At 39.3% G+C, this 12,842-nt stretch overlaps 1 protein-coding gene across 1 annotated transcript in view; it reads left to right on the top strand.

The window, feature by feature from the left end:
• Positions 1-12,842, top strand: part of cntnap2a (contactin associated protein 2a) — a 1,327,865-nt gene that overhangs the window by 99,178 nt on the left and 1,215,845 nt on the right.

Raw genomic sequence — 12,842 nt, forward strand, 5'->3', positions numbered from 1 at the left:
GACCTTGCTTCTCTAAATGCTTGTAAATCCTGTCCCTAAGAATCCTCTCCAATAGCTTGCCCACCTCGACCACTGACATAAGACTCACTGGTCTATAATTCCCAGGATTACCCCTATTACCTTTCTTGAACAAGGGAACAACATTTGCCATCTTCCAATCCTCTGGTACCAATCCTGTGGCCATGGAGGACACAAATATCATCGTTAATGCCCCAGCAATCTCTTCCCTCGCCTCCCTTAGTAAACTGGGGTATATCCTGTCTGGCCCCAGGGACTTATCTATCCTAAGTGTTGAGCCAAGAAGTTACAGAGGAACAGGAAAAACGGGAACAGGCCACCCAGCTCTGAAGTCTGTTCTGCTATTCAGTTGGATAATGGCTGCTCTATACCTGAATTCCTTTGAACTATCTTTGAGCATTGTATCTTGAAACCCTTCTTGAAGCAAATCAATCAAAACCTCCTGGCATGGAATTTTCAACTGAACCAGAATCCACCGAGTTTTGACGTAGTCAGAGAATTCAAGATTTCCGTTGCCTTTTGTGTTATGAACCGCTGATTAATTTTATTTTTGAATAATCTAAGATTTTGAGTTCATATACTAGATTTCCTCACATTTAGTTTCTCTATATGTCTGCTAGTGAATTTGTTGTCATTTTGAACACCTCAGTTGGAACCTCTCTATTACCCCACACCCTCCCCCACATACTTCTAAACTCAGGGGAGAAAAGAGCTATGTTTATGCATACTGTCCTCATATTTTATTTATAATTCTGATGAATCACTGTTTTCCCTCCAAGGACAATATATCTTTCCTGAGCTATGGTGCTTCTTCCGACTGTGGCACTATGCAATATTCTGTCCCTTCTGGCTGGTTAATTTTCAGTTGCTAAATCTGTCCTTAATCTGAACAATTATGTGCCATTAATTATATTAAGTGTCACGGATAAAACAGTGGTATTCAATGATTGTTTCTGCTGTTAGATAGTGGAATATTGTGAATGACCATCTGTGGTGGGGGAACAATGCGGTACTAGAAATGTATGAGAGATAAATACTGTTCCACATATTGGCTGTCTCCCATTTAATGTGTATGTATTTTTGAAAAAGCCTGTTGCATTATTTGTGCCTTTGCATGAAGTAGAATCAGAAAATATGATGCATTATATCTTAGGTATACATCATATTTGTGATTCAATTGCCTTTATGTGCCGTCTGCATTGGCTGAACAGGCTAGGATTAATCATGTATCATGATTCTCACGTACTTTTTAGGGGATATCCAATTTATCCACTGAGTGGTCTTGAATTTTATTTGGAATTGCTCCTGTGTACATAACAGTGAAAGGGGAGAAAAGCAGAGTTACTTCTTTAGAACTCCAGTGACCCAAATTCAACCCTGACCTCCGACACACTCTATGTGGTGTTTGACCTTTCTCCCTGTGACCCCATGGAGTTTCTCCGGGTTCTGGATTCCTTGACCATCCCAAAGACATGCGAGTTGGTAGGTTAATTGGCTGCTGTAAATTGTTCCAACTGTGTACGTGAGCAGTAGAACCTAGGGGACGTTGATGGGAATGTGCACAGAACAAAATGCCTGAGTGGGTGATGGAGGCAGGTACTCTCACTACATTTAAGAACTATCCATATAAATACTTGAATTGCCAAGGCATCGAACTCTATGGACCAAGTTGGTGAATGGGACTAGTATGGATAGCTACTCGATGGTTGGCATGGACATGGTGGGCTGAAGGACCTGTTTCTGTACTGTATGGCCATGACTATAAAATGGGATTAACATTGGTTTAAAGGAAAAGGGTGCTTGATGGTCAGTGCAGACTTGGTGAGCCAAAGGGTTTATTTCCATGCTGTATGACTCTATTTATCAGATGAGATTGAGTGATTACAATTGGGTTGGACCTTGTGCGATGACCACCAAATGAATGCTGTTTCTTTGCACTCCAACCCTGAGCAATTATCAGCTCTTGAAGCTCACCACCACCCGTGCCCTCTCTATCCCCAGTAGCAAATACAATTTTTTGCCGCACCAAATCAAGTTTTCCCCCACATTCTTTCCCCCAGGCTATTGATTTGAGTTTTATTGACCAATTCTAGAACGTCAACAAACTCCTACCCATTGTTAGATGGTCCTATTCCTCCTTCAGGTTCTTGACCTCCCAGTTGTGTAAGATTTAGATTGAGCAGGGTATCCAGTTTTCAGACCCCTCACTGGCCTTGTTCAGCCTTCACAAGCAATGACTACCTCATTTGAATTTCCCTTTCACTTTCCAATGCATTTTAAAGCAAAACATGTTCCAAACATTGGGCAATCACTTGCACTTCTCAAGCTCCCCTTCTTTAGCATCCTTATGGACATGAGAAAGAGAAGCACAAGTAGAACATTCAGCTCTGCTATTTACCTCAGCACCACTTTCCTCCACTCGTACAATATCCCTCTGGTCTCTTAACATATGTCAATCACCGTTTAGAATATACTCAGTGACTGAGCCTCCATGGCCCTCATGGGTGGAGAATTCCATAGATTCACTCTCTGGTTAAAGCTCTGAATGGCTGACTCTTTTATTATGAGATTGGGACTTCTGTTCTTGACACCCCAGCTGGGGAACCATCTTATCTGCCTCTACCTTGGCAAGCCACAAAAGGATTTTGTATGTTTCAATGGGATAAACTTTCATTCTTCTGAACTCAAGAGTACATAGGCCCAGACCGTGTAATCTCTTCTCATGGGACAATTTCCTCTTCTTAGGAACCTACCCTGTGAGCTGTTATTGTATTCCCTCCATTACAAGTATATCCTCCTTCAGGTAGGCAGACCCACTCTGTACACAGTACTCCAGGTACAGTCTTACCAAGGCCCTATATATTTCCTCACCAGCTCCTCCATTCTCCTGTCCCCTTCTGGCCAGATACCTTTATTTTCTCTTCTGTCACAGTCTCTTCTTCACTTCTTTATCCGTCATTGTCTGCTATTTAGACTTGCTTGAGCTGACAGAGTTAATTTTTTTTATCGTTCCCCATGTACAGCACTGTTCAAGGTTACACTAATTATATGTTTAAAAAAAACATCAATATTATTCCATGCCCTCTTTTCCTCTTTTCTTTTCTACAGTCTTTATTGTCTTTCACTTAACATTTTTAAAATCTATTTTAGCATTATAAATTTAATTGGGTTCCTTTTCCTCCAGTGACCTCTTTGACTACCCCTGATCGGTTTAAAACAAGTCCCATTATCTTGTGAAAGGACATCATTTTGATAACAAAGTAATTGTTTTTATTTCTTTGACCTATAACAGTTGTTCATTTTTTTCTGTGTCATCTTCTTTTCGCAATGTCAAACTGCCACGAGCAACATTTTTTTGTTCTCCTATGTTATATCAGTCTCCTAAGTCAAGCTAATAGGCTATTACTTATGATGGCCTGCTGTCTTATAGTATGATGATACAACATCATTTTTCTTCTGATTTCTTTTTGTGATTTTTCAAAGCAAAGCATGTATAGGTTAACACAATTAAATTGGAAGACCACTTAATGTGTACGACAATGCCATGCATGTTACATTGTCCTCAGTCTGCAAAGATGATGAACATGTTCACTTCCAGGAGCAGAACATTCTCTTGCAATGAGATCAATCACCATCTTCTTATTCCTGCCCCCAGTTTTCATCCCCCATCCTGATCTAGTATGTCTTCCAGCATGTCCACATTTTTTTCACTCATGTTCATAATGCATCTATCTATGAACCCTATCGCATGCTCCCTCAGTGCACTCCCTACTGAACTGTGTTCCCTTCACCCAGTGAATTCTTGAGTTATAAATACTTCCTTCTGATCAGGTTCTGTCCTTGAACCTTTCAAAAATGCCACCATTGCTTCCTCCTTCAGAATTCCCACCTGAACCCCTCTGTCTTTCTGAATTATGGACCTGTTTTCAATCCTCCTGGTCCTTGTCCATTTTTTATTTGTTCCATATTCTCTTCAGCTCCCCCAGCACCGACTCAATGGGCTGAACAGCCACCTTTTGTGCTCTAATGATTATGTGATCCAATGATTCAGTCTCCATGAAGAATGTGTATCCCGTTGTTGCTTTTCTGCATTACCCTAAGTGATATATTTCATAGTTGTCGGATGATTTTTTTTCTGTGTTGATGGGCTGTCTGTGACTTTGCCGAATCACCATTAGTTTATCTATGTTGCTACATCCCATCTCCATCTTTGACTGTTCATTAAAGTTGAGCCTGGCGTAATCTTGATAACATGTTCAACTCAGAGCCAAGTTTCAAATCCCAAATCATAGCCAGGAACAAGAGTACTATTTTGAACATTGATTACTGATCTCCATCCGTACCTTATTACCAAACAAGAATTGAAATCTTTGGCACTTTATGAGTTAATTTCTTAAATAGCATTTCCTGCAGACACATTAAACCATGAAAATTTATTTCACATACCAGTTATTTGGGCTTATGCAAGAGCAGTCAAAAGTCCATCCCATCATCCAACTCTTTCTCCCCCAATTGTCTTCCTCTGCAACAAATTTTTACCGTCTTTTCCTTGCCTCCACTATTCCTTGTACTCTGGTGACAGTTTTAAATAATGTGCTCCAGTCAAAGTGGGGGAAAAAATCACAAGTCACAAGTTGGAAATCTCACTCTCATCCCCATCCCCATCCTGTGAACTTGCCTTTCCTGGGTCCAGAAGGCCAATATCACAGGCCTAGATTGTTCTGGAACCAAGTGGTAGAACCCCGAAGCTGAGGTGATCTTAAATAATGTACCGGGGCAACGTGGCTGCTTCAGAGCAAGCTTCACCCACGGAACTCTTCTGGAAATCTTCGACAGCTAGCAAAGCCCCAATCTAGCTTTGTTTATCAAAGATATTAAAGTGTTGTCATATTTCTGAATGCTTTCTTTGGGTCGCTTTTATTATCACTCCAGCTTTAACACCAGAAAGTCCACAACAGTGAAATTGGAAGTAAGTAAGACACATAAAGAATTGCAATAATCCATTGCATATAATTATCACCTATCAGAATTTGAAAGGTGATTGAAAAAGGGGGGATAACGTGATAAAGGAACAGGCATGAAAATAGAATGCAGACTTGCATGTTGGATTAGATAGCAATACCAAGTGAAAGTATGACTGACTTACTCCATGTATTTTCTACATAATGAGGATAAATTTCCAAGGCCCCTAATAACAAACCTTAGAATTGCTCAATTATATATTTATATTGGAACATGTGGTGTTGCAGATTTGTAATAACTTGAGCATGTTTTCAAACAATATTCTGGAGGAAAAAAACTTTCCTGTATTCTCTTTTCCCTCTGAAGTTGAAGACTCCATGCCCTCACCCATCGTAAAAATGCGAGCTTTAAAGTGACACATTTCACCTCCGATTATAGAGGATTGATTCTTTTGTAAATAGTGGTCTGGATTCCTCCAGGTGCATACCAGTTGGCTTTAGTGCAAAGAAAGCTGGTGCATTTTTTGTTTCAAATGCTTTGGAGGAAGATTGTATTGATTAGCAAGTTGTTTACCTGCTTAATTAAACCAGTTTCTTCTTGAAGGGACGTGGGGAGATGGGTGGATAATCTTCTGTTTTGGTGTGAGCAAAGTCTTCCTTCACATGAGACTGTAAGACTCCCATACCTGCTGCACTGTCTCTGGTGTCCTCCAAGATTCATCCTTGCCACATTCCTAGCCTCATCAATAACATTTGAGAGCACATGGTTCAAATGATGGAGAAAAAAAGATCATTGAAGCTCTGTTTCTGCACAGATGCTGCCTGACTTGTTGTATAGTTCCCTCATTTTTTTAAATTTCAGATCTCCAATTTTATTTTGTGTTTGTAGTACCATGCGTGTTTTAAGTGGTTCAGTTTGAGTAAATAACTTTTGTGTGTTTACCATCACTGGAAAGCATTTATGTGGAATGGCCTGCTTTTTTACACAGCAACATGATGTCCATTAGCTTTGCATACAATGTCATGTTTTGGTTCACAAGTGTATGTCATCCATGAAAGCTCAGTTGCAGTGAGCGGGAATAAGAAATACCTGGTAATAAAAACAAATTGTAACACATATTTCCATTCATATCCTGTGCTTGTTCAACTACTAACTGCATTTTTATTATTGGATCTTGATGATTAAAGTATTGGATTATTTGTCATGCCTTGATGTGAGGCTGTAAGAAAGAATGCCACATTGAACAAATCCTTCACGCTTTAAATATAAGTGACTGAATCCATTTACCTGGATGGATTGCTAGCTGTCGGTCCTGATCATCCTGTTTTTGTTGAGTTCAAGATAATTTTTTTTTTTGTTTTCTCCTTTATGAACAAATGCTAACTTTTTATTTAAATGAAGTATAATATGGTTTTTAATGCTGAATAATAGAAAATTTGAAGAAGTATTGAACTGAAATGTGTATTCACCAGTTTCAACCAACAAATCATTTTCTCCATTTACTTCTGTGTTTAAGACAATCTTACGTATTCACATTTCTTATCAATAATGCTTTCCATTTTAACACTTCCTGTTGTGCCAGTTTGCACCATCCTGTTTCCGTCATGCTTTTTTGTTGTACTTTTTCTGTAACAATTAAGTTTGACCATTCATTTACTGACCCTTGAGTCTCCTAAGGTTGCCTTGAAGTGTTGCTCACATCTCTTTTCTGGCTGTTTATTCAATTTGGTTGTACACAGAAACATTTATATGGAAGCCACGGATGAGATTCTGGCTTCCTTTTCCTGTTGCTGTTTTCATGTTCCCCCAGTTCCTACTGTGTGGTTCTCAACTTGGTACCCCAAGGTTTAATCCTAAAGAATGGCATAAGGTGTACCCTTGAAAACTACCAACCATATTCTTGTATTTTTCTTTATTGTTTCAAACAAAGAATTGAACCTCCTGGCACTGTAATTGTGACTGCATCCCCAACTCGTGGCCCCTGCCACATTCCAGTATTTTTCCCTTTGCAAATGAATAATGCTGCACCTCCTTCAACCAAGCATGAATTCTAATACAATTCTCAGTGCTGTGAAGGCTGTAATACATGACAAAGTGGATTATTTCATATTCATTCCATGCTCTTCTCTGTAGAATTTATTTGCATATTTTGTAAAAATTGTGTTCGTCCTAATACTGGAGCTTCCATTTTTCGTTTTCAAATGGTAGGATGCTGATACAGATTACTACAATTTTCATTTCACATCAGGCAACGATGGACTAATTGTCATTTGTCTTTCATTTACTTTATGTTTTATTGTTCCTTTGCACTTGCACTTTTACCTGACACAATACATTAACTGTGTTCTTCCACATAAAGCATTTCAAATACATTTTTCTTTCCTAATTGTTCATTCTGATGTAAACAAAATCATGGAAACTTTAAAAATGTTTCCACCATTCTATTAGCCATGTGCCAAAAATTAGCCTGCATGTGGAACATAATTAACAGAGAATAAATTGTATTTTGTAGATGCTTTTTATTGGTATTGTAGTCATGTAATAAAGAACTGAAGGACCTCAAATTCAGTGCGATGAATGGTTAATAAGCAGATGGCATCAGATTACAAGTCCATCCATCATAATGATATTTGACTTCAGTTAGTGGATATACAGTCATTTTCCTCCAGATTGCAACACCTAATGAACAATAGAACTGTCAGTGACAGTGAGAACTAGGCAAGAAATGCTTTCAGAGCTAAATAGAACCTAAACCTATGATTATATATTGATTCTGGTTCTGCTTCAAGAGATATTGAACTAACTTTGAAGTGTTGTCACTTAAAGTTACATTTATAGCACTGGCAGTAAATGCAATGCAAATATCAACAGATTATTTTTCATTGATTGGGAGAATAAATAGCAATGGATTAATCCATTGCTGAATTCTCATATCTCCCTTTTTGTATGTAGTGCCTGAAACATTCAGGAGTTTAACTCCATTTGGCAATTAAGTGCAAAATGAATTCTTGCAATTGATATGTCATTTGAAGTAAATACGAAACAGGCATTTAACATTTACTTATTGCAATATATTAACAAAATAATTGCTAATATGTTGCAATAAGTTTTCTACCACTTGAACGAGGTCATCCAAAACTTTGCTGCTTGTGTCCTAACTCCCATCAATTCTCATTCACCCACCACTCCTAATCAATAACTCTATGTTAAGCAATGCCTTGATTTTCAAATCTTCATTCTTGCTTTCAGATCTTTCCATGGACTTGTCACCTCACTATCTCTCCAGGATCCTCCAGCCCTATAATCTTCTGAGCATTGGCACTACTCCAATTCTGATCTCTTGAGCATCTCTGACATTCATTGAGTAAATCTTAACAGTTAGGCTGAAGCCCCAAGTTCTACATTCTGTGCCTAAACTTCCCCACTGATCCACTTCCCCATCCTCCATTAACATCGACTTAAAAACCTGCCACTTTCACAAAGCTTTGTTAATATCAGTGAACATTTTTGTTTGTACTTTGGGATGTTTTACAATGCTAAAGATGATACCTTAATGCAATTCTATCACAGGTGTCGTGCAGCTGGCATATGTAATAGGAAAGCTATGCTTTTGGTAGTAAGGTTCAAGATTTACTGCAAAAACTTCAGCATAGATTCTAGATTAACACCACAGAATAATATTGAGGCAGTTGTTCATATTTAGAATGAACACCTTTTGAATGAGCCATTAACCCAACCTCCCTGTTAGTCTCTCATTTGTCATGGCGTTGTTTAGAATATGTGCAAAGGAGTTCTCCAGGGGTCTTGGCCAGTATGTAGCCCAATAATATGGCTCAAAAGCCTTGCTGCTGACCTCTTCCTTCCTACATAAACTTATTAGCATCCAAAACTATGCCACCCATATCTAAGCTCAATCCAACTCTGTTTCATACTTCAAGCCTGTGTAGTGACCATTTCTAGCTCATGGTTAAGTAACGACTTGATTTTAAAATCTGTCCTTGTTTTCAATTGCCTTCTTGGCCCTGGCCTTCTGTAGCTTTTCCCTAAAGCCAATCAAGATATTTGTGCTCCTTTTGTTCAGACCTCTTGCAGTCTCCCACTGCAACACTGGTGTCCATGTTGCAGATATCTGGGCCCTACATCCTGAAAATCCCCCTCTAATTTCTCTGCTCTCTACCATAGAGATTGCTAGACCTCTATAGACAGGTTTCTTCAAAATTCAACATCATCTCTCCACTGCTGACTGAAAAATATGGGCCAATGTGTTGATTCTGTCAACTTCACCAAAGTGCCAGAATTGATTGCCATTGGGCATTGTGAATCCAGACAATTATCTTGACAGCTCCTTCTTTTGGCTTATCTGAAGAGTTTAATGTATAAAGGCATTCATAGAATTGTATTCTGACTCAGCCCTCCACTGACTCTGATTTGTTACACAACTTGTCTCGTATTCGATGAGCAGAAATTTCTCATCGAATACAAGACAACTTGGGTAACAAATTAGCTAAATGCTGAGAATCATAGAATTGCTACAGCTCAGAAGGAGGCTATTCAGCTCATCGAGAGCATTCCTGCTCCCTTATTACGGCCTGCTTAGTCTCATTACATTGCTTTTTCACCATAATTCCATGATTTATTTTCTCTCATATCTTTCTCATTCCTCCATGAAAGCCCTAATTTGTTTCCATCATCCTTGCAGCCAGTGAATTCCACAACGTTATCACTCTGTGCATTTCGGTGATTTGCCTTGCAATCCTCTTGTATCTTTTACCTTCACTGTGCCTCCTTGTCCTTGAACCAAGGAGAATGATGCCAGCTTCTCCAGTCCAATCTAATGGCTGAAGATGCCCATCCCTGGAACCATTCAAGTAAATCTTTTCTGCAACTTCTCTCTGATATTCATATCCTTCCTAAAGAGTGATGACAGAAAAAGGATGCAAAACTCCACTTGTGCCCTAACCACTATTTTCTAAAGATTCCTCGTTTCTTAACTCTATGCCTCTGTATATGAAGTCCAGGATCATTTAAGCTTTAGTAAACAGTCTCTGTGCCCTGCTATTTTCACAGATTTATGCACATACACATCCAGGCCTCTTTGTTCCTGCAGATTCTTCAGAACTGTACCATTTGCCCTAGACTGCCTTGCCTTTTTCTTTCTGCTAAACTTTATACTTCTCTATATTAAATTGCATCTTCAACTAATCTGTCCATTTTTCTAGTCTGTCTGTGCATTCTCAGTCTATTGTTTACCATAGCTCCAAGCTTGCAATTTTGAAATTTCATCCTGCACACCCACAACCAAGTCATTAATGATTGATATAAAAATGAATTGGTCTTACCAGTAACTGCTACGGAACACCATAGTCTACCATCGTCCAATCTGAAAGCAACGTATTTCCACAACTTCACTTCCTGTCTTTGAGCCAATTCATATATACAATATCTGGTGCATTTCCTTTACAAAGCTTTTCTGTTACCTTTCATGCCAGCTCTTCTTATTAATTCAGACTTCTCCAGGAGCCTCTTCATTCTTTTTACCCTTATAATTGTTTCTGAAAATTTCCTGACAACTCAGATTGAACAAACTGGTCTGTAATTATCTGAATAAGGGTGTCACATGTGTTAATCCCACTCCTCTGGCATCTCCCCATGTATCTGTGGAAGATTAGAACATTGTGTAAGATCCTCTATATCCTCCACCCTGGGTCCCTCAGCAACGTAGGATCCATCCCATTTGGACCAGGTGGCTTACTTACTTTTAACTATTAATGGCCTTTCTCATACTTCCCGCTTAACCCAACTACCTCTGCTTTTTCTGAGATCTTGACAGCACTCCCTTCCTTGATAAAGACTAATACAGCAAACTCATTCAATTTTCCAGCTCTGCCCTCCACCTCTGTACATAAATTACTTCTTGGTTCCAAATCAGCTTCACCAGCCACCTTGCTACTCACTCACTATTCATATGCCTGCAGAACATTTTGGGTTTTGACTGAGTACTTGTATATGGTATTAATACAGATGGGTACTTGGTACAGATGGATACTTGATACAGATGGGTACTTGATGGTCATCATCGACATAGTGGGTCGAAGGGCCTGCTTATGTGCTATATGAGTCTGTGACTTTATTTATAAAGCACCATTGGATTCTCTTAATCTCTTTGTGCCTGTTTTGTTTTCCTGTTAGTACGCTCTTCTGTTTTTCTTTTTGTTTTACAATATTCACTTGTTCTCACTTGATTTCTTCACCTAATATGTATCGTTCACCTTCCCTTTTTGTTTCCATTGTATCCTCTCTCTCTCTCCTTTGTCATCCAGGAAAGTAGCCTCAGGATCATTCCAGACTGCTGCTGTTGATCTCTGTCACATCTCAGAGTTTGCTGCTCACTGCTGCGTTGATTGAAGAGGAGTGGGGACTGGGGTCACCCAAACTCTTTCTCAACTTCACCTATATTTCCTTCAGGCTGTTGGAGCAGGCCGACCAGGCACAACATTTGTCCACATTGCAATCTTCCCAATCTGCAGACATTCACACACTGCTCTCACATCCCCACGGAGAGCTCCCTGATAACCTCCTACTGGGAGCATGTGTCTGTAGCCATGGAAAAGCCTCTATGCCCCCCATTCACAATGAACATACTTCCCTGTGCGAACTGTTCTTCACCAGACTATCCATGTACCATTGAACCTCTGAGAGCATTCTCCCCTCCCTCTCTTTTCGTGACAGCATAATTCATTCTGCAGCATCACTCAGTTTTAGCAGGAAGAGTGCTTCCTCTATTGTGATAGTTGCCACTAACAGCTGACTACAAAGGTAACATCTAATAGGCTAACTGTCAGCAGCTATGAGAACATGCCGTGAAATGAATAGACAACACTGTGCTGGAAGTGACGATGTAAGTTTCAGTGTGGCATTATGCAGGGAAGCCTGATAATGCTATTCTGTGAAAATTACAATTAAGGATCATGGCCATTATTTAACTCTCTTAAACAATGTAAAGGCAACCCACAATGCTGTTTTAACACCATTAAAAGGCAGCAGTTTCTACCCCCCACTCCCCACCCCCACCAATTGCTATCTAATAGTACCCAGCGAACTTGGTTCCACTCTGCTAGATACTTTCTAATTGCCCCTCCTCCAATTAAGTAGTTCTACTTTAAGTTCCTCCTTGCTCTTCTTTCTGGTCTAAACCATATAACGTCTGTTCCCCAAGTGTTCTCCCATTGACTTGGCCCTCAGAAATTGACCTGGTAATGACAATTCCTTGTTTGGCTGAAATCATACAGAGTAATAAGAAATGTATTATTTCAAATATTCCTTCCAAATTATAACTCAATCAATATCAGTCGAGTGGTGATGTGGGATAATTCAAATCACCCTTTATCGCTAGTCTACATCTCTTACACATCCAATTTTCCTGCACATTTGTCTTTTAACTCTCTTTGATGGCTTATAAATGCCTCCAGGAACATGATAACTCTTTTTGCTTCTTGCTTCTTAGCTCCTACCAAATGGATTCTGTCCTTGGCCTCTCAAGGGCACCATTTCTCTCCCTGACACAGAAGTATCTTCATTCATTAGTTTCACCACCTCACTTCAGCTTTTCCCTTTTTCTATCTTCTTAAATCTTGTATCCAGGAAGATGAAACTTTAACTATTCTTCTCTCCACAGATGTAGCCTGACCTGCAGAGTATTTCTAGCATTTTCTATTTTAATTTTCTGTCCATGGATATTAAATAACTAGTTATTTTCCAGTGTTGTTAGTTATGTCCACTGTGACATCATCTCATGTGATTATTTATGCATGTAGCTTATCAACCTTGTTCACCACACATCGTGCATTTGGACAGGACCATAT

The sequence above is a fragment of the Pristis pectinata genome, chromosome 5, assembly GCF_009764475.1.
Source record: "Pristis pectinata isolate sPriPec2 chromosome 5, sPriPec2.1.pri, whole genome shotgun sequence".
NCBI classification, from domain to species: Eukaryota; Metazoa; Chordata; class Chondrichthyes; order Rhinopristiformes; family Pristidae; genus Pristis; species Pristis pectinata.